Genomic DNA, 7,692 nt, shown 5'->3' with positions numbered 1-7,692 from the left:
TGCCCAAGTACTTGAGAGTTGTTACTTGAACTAAAGGCTCCTGATGGTATAAAAGAGAAATAGAAACAGGTTGTTTGATCGGAAAGACTAAAATGAAGCATTTATTGACATTTAAAGTAAAGGAAAGATTAAATTTGGCCAGGATTCAAGAGCATTTAGGTAGTTCTGTAAAGTATGATATAACGTATCTGTGGATGAAGAAAAGAAAGCAATATCCTCTGCGTGAACATCGTCTCGCAAAGGTATTGAAGAAAGGAAAATTTTAAATAGGGGGAAGAGGGGACAGGACCGAACCTTGAGGAACGCCTTTGGATTGAGAAAATGTGCGAGATGAAAGACCACCCTGAAAACAGTAAAAACATCTTCCTGATAAAAATTCTTGAATCCAGGCGACGATGTAGTTCGGAACTTGACAATTTATCAAATGAGAAATTAGTAGTCTGCGATCAACACTGTCGTAAGCTTTTGAAATATCCAAAGTTACTAGAGCAGATATTTCACGAGACAGACTATCCGAACGAATTCTGCTCTCCAGGTCAATGTGAGCAGACCATATTGATCATTCTGGACGGAAGCCAATCTGTCTGGGAGAACGAATACTATGTCTTGAAATGAATTGAGACAAACGCGAGTGAATTATACACTCTATTGTTTTCACCTGAATAGAAGTTAAAGAAATAGTAATGTATAGTGCGCAAAAAGACGAGACAAAAAGGAGAAGTCGTTGTCCACTTCTCCTTTTTGTCTCGTCTTTTTGCGCACTATACATTACTGTCCATCATGGTTCACCAACTCGCCCAATCAGCCGTTCTTCTACAGTTAAAGAAATAGGTCTGATATTGTCAAGGACATAACCAAGGCTTAAATTCTTTAGTAGTAGACTTCCAGGAGCTAGGAATCCAGGACTTTAGCGAACAGTTAAGAATATTCAATAATTCCTGCGAAGAAATCTCGAATAGGTTCTTTACCATACCCACAGTAATACCATTAGGACCTGGTTGAAGCTGTTTTTGAAATACAGTTGCCAATTTTAATATAGTCACCTCGGAAAAATCTGTCGCAGCGATCGGGAATGTTAGCGGCTTTGGGCATGGTTTTGAAAAGCGAATTTCTAGACCGCGACCAACACTATCCAATAAATTAGCCGCCTCGCTAGGGCTACGCCCCACAGATGAAGACCGCATTACTTGCTGAGGAGATTTAGCACGTCACAGGAAGCAAAATTGTGCACTGTGGTGCTTATAATCAAATCAAAAAAGAGTGTAAATTAGTCATGTTTTTGCTTGGCTGATGACACAGCACGTTTAAAAAGGGCAGTATGAAGCTTGTATTGTTGCCAATGAGAGGGGGACTGATTATGGCGCAGACTCTTTCTTCCATGCAGCTTTTCGGCCCCGATAAGCACGAGTGCAGTCAGAATTCCACCAAGATGAATTTGAGGGCTGATTAAATGAGGCAACACAAAATTCAGCTGGTTCCATCGCATCGTGCAACCATGACACCACAGGCGCCACCCGCGAATGAGCGTCAGAAGGAGAAATAGATGAAAGGCAAGATCGAAGAACGGTTTCGTATTTAAGATATATTACAAAGCGCGTCAGGTGAGCCTTGTAGACAGATTTTGACAGAATTAGATTGTAGGTAACAGGAAGATGATCACTGCTAGTTCCGCTATTTATGGTCGCCCACAATGATGGGTGCAGCGGTGGCGTAGCGGTAGAACATCCGCCTCGCATGCAAGAGGACCGGGGTTCAAATCCCGGTGCCGGGCAATTCTTCACCGGATAAAAAAAAAAAAAAATCCGCGTGCCGATGAAATTGCATACACAGGTTTGGGGTGCGACCTGATGCCGGTGAACACCTCCGGCAACGCACTCCCTCACCAGAACAGGAGTTGGCCACCCTGGTGCAGTAATTGGCCACCACCTCCTATGATAAGTTCCATAAAACCCCGGCCCTCAGTCACCAGCGGCTGCGGAACAACTGACCATGGTGGCGGTCAGACCTGTGACGCAGCAGGGGGTGCTAAGAAAGCCTGGCTCTGCTGGACAGGCCGCCATTGGAAACTGACCCTGGCAACGTTTAATACTAGAACCCTAGCTAGTGAGGCTAGTTTAGCAGTGCTGTTAGAGGAACTAGAGGGCATGAAATGGGATGTCATAGGGCTTAGTGAGGTTAGGAGGCCGAATGAGGCATATACTGTACTGAAGGATGGGCATGTACTGTGTTATCGAGGTTTACCGGAGAGGCGACAACTAGGGGTAGGTTTCCTTGTCAATAAGTATATAGCGGGTATTATAGATGAATTCTATAGTATCAATGAGAGGGTTGCAGGCATCGTAATTAGGCTTAATAAGCGGTATGAACTAAAGGTTGTACAGGCCTATGCACCTACATGCAGTTAAGATGACCAGGCAGTTGAAAGCTTCTATGAAGATGTAGAATCGGCAATGCGAAAAGTAAAAACGCAGTATACTGTACTAATGGGCGACTTCAATGCCAAGGTAGGGAAAAACAGGCAGGAGACAAGGCAGTAGGTAACTATGGCATTGGTTCTAGGAATAGCAGGGGGGAGTTACTAGTTGAGTTTGCAGAGACAGCGCAATAACTTACGAATCATCAATACCTTCTCCAGCAAACGGAAGAACCGGAAATGGACATGGAAAAGTCCTAACGGAGAGACTAAAAATGAAATCGACTTCATAATGTGTTCAAACCCTGCCATTGTGCAGGATGTAGAGGTAATCGGGAAAGTGCGATGCAGTGACCACAGGATGGTGAGGTCCCGCATTAGCCTAAATCTGAAGAAGGAACGCAATAGATTAGTAAGAAAGAAACCCATCAACGAATTAGCGGTGAGGGGGAGGGCAGAAGAGTTCAGGATCTCGCTACAGAATAGGTATTCAGCTCTAACTGAGGATGGCGACATTACCCTAGAGGCAAGGAACAATAATTTCAGAAATATCATTACTGAGTGCGCGGTAGAGGTAGGCGGTAGGATAGTTAGAGAGGATACCGGTAAGCTGTCTAAGGAGACGAAAGATTTGATTAAGAAACGCCAGAGTATGAAAGCCTCCAATCCAACAGACCAGATCGAATTGGCCGAGATATCAAAGCTAATCAATAAGCGCAAGGTGGCCGATATAAGGAAGTATCACATGGACAAAATTGAGCATGCTATAAAAAACGGGGGAAGCCTTAAAGTGGTAAAGAAGAAATTGGGCATAGGCAAAAACCAGATGTATGCGATAAGGGACAAGGCGGGCAACGTCATCACTAATATGGACAAGATAGTCCAAGTAGCCGAGGAGTTCTATGCAGATCTCTACAGTAGCCAAAGTAGTCAGGACCGTAATGAGATTGGCGGTAGGGAAAAACAGTCAGACGTTCCACCAGTGACGAAGGACGAGGTCAAGAAAGCACTAGAAACTATGAAAAGGGGGAAATCAGCTGGAGATGATCAGATAACTACAGATTTGCTGGAGGACGGGGGGGATATTGTGCTAGAAAAACTGGCCACCCTGTATACGCAGTGCCTGGTGTCATCGACGGTACCGGAACCATGGAAGAATGCAAACATTATCCTCATTCATAAGAAAGGGGACTCTAACGACCTTAAAAATTACAGACCAATCAGCTTACTGTCTGTTACGTATAAGGTATTTACTAAGGTAATCACTAATAGAATCAGGACAACCTTAGACTGCAATCAAGCAAAGGATCAAGCAGGGTTTCGGAAACGGTACTCTACTATCGATCATATCCATACCATCAATCAGGTGATAGAAAAATGCTCGGAATATAACCAGCGCTTATACATAACATTCATTGATTACGAAAAAGCATTTGACTCAGTTGAAACCTCTGCGGTGATGCAGGCATTGCGAAATCAGGGGGTAGACGAGCCGTACGTAAAAGTGCTGGAAGATATATATAGTGGCTGCACAGCAACCATAGTTCTGCATAAAGAAAGTAACAAAATTCTCATAAAGAAAGGTGTTAGGCAAGGAGACACAATCTCTCCAGTAGTATTCACAGCTTGTTTAGAGGAAGTATTCAGAGACTTGGAATGGGAGCAGTTAGGGATAAGGGTAGATGGAGAATACCTCAGTAATCTGCGATTTGCTGATGACATTGCCTTGCTAAGCAACTCGGGGGATGAACTGGAAATAATGATTGATGACCTAGACAGAAAAAGTAGAAAGGTAGGCTTGAAAATCAATATGCAGAAGACTAAGGTAATGTTCAACAGCCTCGGGAAGGAACAGCAGTTTACATTAGGTAGCGAAATACTGGAAGTAGTAGGAGAATATGTCTACTTAGGACAGGTAGTAACCACAGATCAGGACCATGAAAAGGAAATAACAAGAAGAATAAGATTGGGATGGAGCGCGTTTGGCAAGCACTCGCAGATTATGACTAGCAGCTTACCGGTATCGCTCAAGAGGAAAGTATACAACAGTTGCATCTTGCCTGTACTCACCTATGGGGCTGAAACGTGGAGGCTAACCAAGAGAGTTCTACTTAAGTTGAGGACAACCCAGAGGGCTATGGAACGAAAAATGGTAGGGGTAACATTAAGAGATAGAAAGCGTGCAGAGTGGGTCAGAGAAATAACTCAAGTTACCGACATTCTAGTGGAAATTAAGAAGAAGAAATGGACATGGGCAGGACATGTAGTGCGAAGAGAGGATAACCGATGGTCGCTGAGGGTAACAAACTGGATTCCAAGGGAAGGAAAGCGTAGCAGGGGGCGGCAGAAAGTTAGGTGGGCGGATGAGATTAAGAAGTTCGCAGGGGTCAAGTGGATGCAGCTAGCACAGAACCGGGTTAAGTGGAGAAATATGGGAGAGGCCTTCGCCCTGCAGTGGGTATAATCAGGCTGATGATGATGATGATGATGATGATGACAATGATACAAGAAGACCCGCAGTTGAAAAAGTGAGATCCAGAGCTGAGGTGCACTGTCCCCGCATGAGGGTGATATCCCCAGAATTGTGGCAATGGAGATCATTGCCCTGAACCCAGTCCCACAATTTCCGCCCACAAGAATCAGTTTTAAGACCCCAAGGAATATGATGCATATTGAAATTACCCGCTAATATAGGGTTCTGAGAACAACGACAGAGCATCCGGCTGCGAAGTACAACGAACGCCATTTGGGAAGTACGCATTGGCTGAAATGAAAGGGGTACAACCGGGTAGCGTAAACTCTAAACCAAGTATTTCACAATCTTGACAAATGGAACTGAAACCTTACGACACAATGCTGACGAAACTAAAACCACTAATCCACCACCCTTAGCTGAGCGATCTAATTTAATCGCCCGAAAGTTGTTTAGAGAGAATCGTGTTTGAGAGGAAAGCCAGGACTCTTGAAGTAAAATAATATCAGCGTGAATTTTCAGTATTAAGTAGAGGAGATCATCAAAACCAGAATTATTTGAGCGGCAGTTCTATTGCAAAACCTTTAAAAAACCTATGCTGAATTAAAAATGCACTCTACAGCAGACATCAGCACATCATGCGTCTGCTGGGGCTCGCTCTCAGGATTTATCTTTGGCCTAGATTTAGAGGGCTGATTCAGGAGATTTTGAACTGGGGAGCTACTGCGCTCACTGCAAGCTCCAGCGATTCTTGAAGTAGAAGTACCAGCATTTATTGAGCCAGACGCCGTAGAATTGAATAAATGGGTTGTAGCAGAGGTTTCTTTGTTGGGAAGCGCAGTCATGTTGGAGACCACGGCCATAGCAGGGACTACAGAGGCACCGGTTGTCAGAGTTTGGAAAAACGTCTCCATCTTGACGCCGCCCAGTACGCAGAAGAATGCCGTCAGCTCGCCCGTTTGCTTACAACAGAAAACCAGTGACAACAAAAACACCCCCGCGCCGCCGGCGAGGCTTCTTCATATTCTTTCAACACCCTGGTATTACTTTGGGTCCCTGCCACAACCCCCGGCCTTTCAACGAAGCTCCTTTCTCGGTATCATGGTCGATACCGGGTCCTTCAAAGAAAATCTGCTGTCAGTTGAGCCCGTTACACCCTCTGCGGACTTGCGTCGGCCTCCATGTGAGCCGACTCAAGACCTACTACGACCAGTCTGTCCTTTCGGCCCCATAAGTGGCAAGAATGGCTCCTTCTATACCCGGGGGGAAACTGTAGTGTGCTAATCTTCATCGTTATGTACCGCGTGCTGAAGCGCCCGAGGACGAGGTTGGCCGCCCGATGAGTGATTGTTTACTCCTGACGCTCCGCTGCAAGTTCATCCTGACCAGCTATATCCATCTGGGCTTCTTGAATAAACCCACCCCTACAACTTATTTACTTTTTTATTTTTTATACGTGTTACTTAGCATCAGCGAACATTGGTTTTCCCTTCTGACCAGTTTGACACCTTTAAGCCCCTGTTTACCTGTTTTCATTATTCCAATTATCGCGATTTATTAATTGTTGAATCACACACTGAATTTTATTAATCAGCATCATCGAGCTCTGGCTTTTCATTCTGATCGTTCTGACAGCTTTGAACAACTTTTTACAATTTTCTCAATTATTTGAAATATTTAGGTGATCATTTACACACTCTAAATTTTCTGAATTAGCCCCATCAAGCATTGATATTTCATTCTCATCAATTTGACACCTTTGAACCCCCTATTCTAATTTTCTTTTTATTTATTGCAACTAATGGACCAGTTACACATTACATTTTTAGTTAGCCATTGGCCCTTCACTCTGAGCATTTTGACATCTTTGAATCCCCCCTTTTCAATTTTTTTTTCATTCCTTTAGTATATAACTTATACACAATTTCCTTAACTCGTCATCGCGTATCACATACTTATCTATCAACAGTCATGTAGAACAACAAATTACCATGATCAGATTTTTACGCTGCCCCCGATTATTTCCGACACGCGGTGCAGACTACTAGAACTATACTACTACTACCAGTAATTCGCCGACGGCTTTTGACCGAAGTAGCTGTATTAGCTATCACTTAATATTCACTGCATTGCGCAGCTAAATTTGCACGCAGTGAGCAGTGAAGAAAAAGTTGGAACGCAGCAATGTACGAGCGCCAACTCCATCCTGCACAGAGCACCCGGCCGCGCCGGTTGAGTTGGGTACGGTAGCGGTTGCCATGACAAGCCTCAACCGGCAACAGTGGTCTTGAGCCGGCACGTTCCCCTGCAAAGGCTGGCACCACCCTTAAGTAGGCTCCGTACTCTCAAGATAGGAATTTTTCACTACCCTTGGAGAAACTGGCTCGCCTGGGCTGTGAAGCTAACGTGTGTGCGTGGGAGGAGGGGGGGGGGGGGTGCATCCTCAGTATTTTCCTGTGCTACGAGCAGAGCCCAGTTTGCAATATGGCAGCGCCGTTTGGCCACTGCTATAGGCAGCATGATACCGAAGAAAGTAGAGCACTGGGCGGCAGCCGCTGTACCTCAATTGGTAGAGCACCAAACGTGAATTTAGAAGGTCGCAGATTAGGCTTCACTAGTGGCATGTGCTTGTTTTTCTTCTATTTTATAATAGTTATCTTTCAAGAGTAAAATGAATGAAATGTTAAATTTTCATCATGACCAAAAAATAAAAACAAGCCTAAAACGTCCTCCTGATTTTTGACTCACCTCATCTGTATGCTCTCGACGTTGTCAGCTACATAAAACGTGCCACTGTATTCCTCGA

This window comes from Amblyomma maculatum, chromosome 1, assembly GCF_055883805.1.
Source record: "Amblyomma maculatum isolate TAMU_Amacu chromosome 1, ASM5588380v1, whole genome shotgun sequence".
Lineage (NCBI taxonomy): Eukaryota > Metazoa > Arthropoda > Arachnida > Ixodida > Ixodidae > Amblyomma > Amblyomma maculatum.
The sequence above is the reverse complement of the archived record's forward strand: the minus strand, read 5'-3'. Positions refer to the sequence as shown.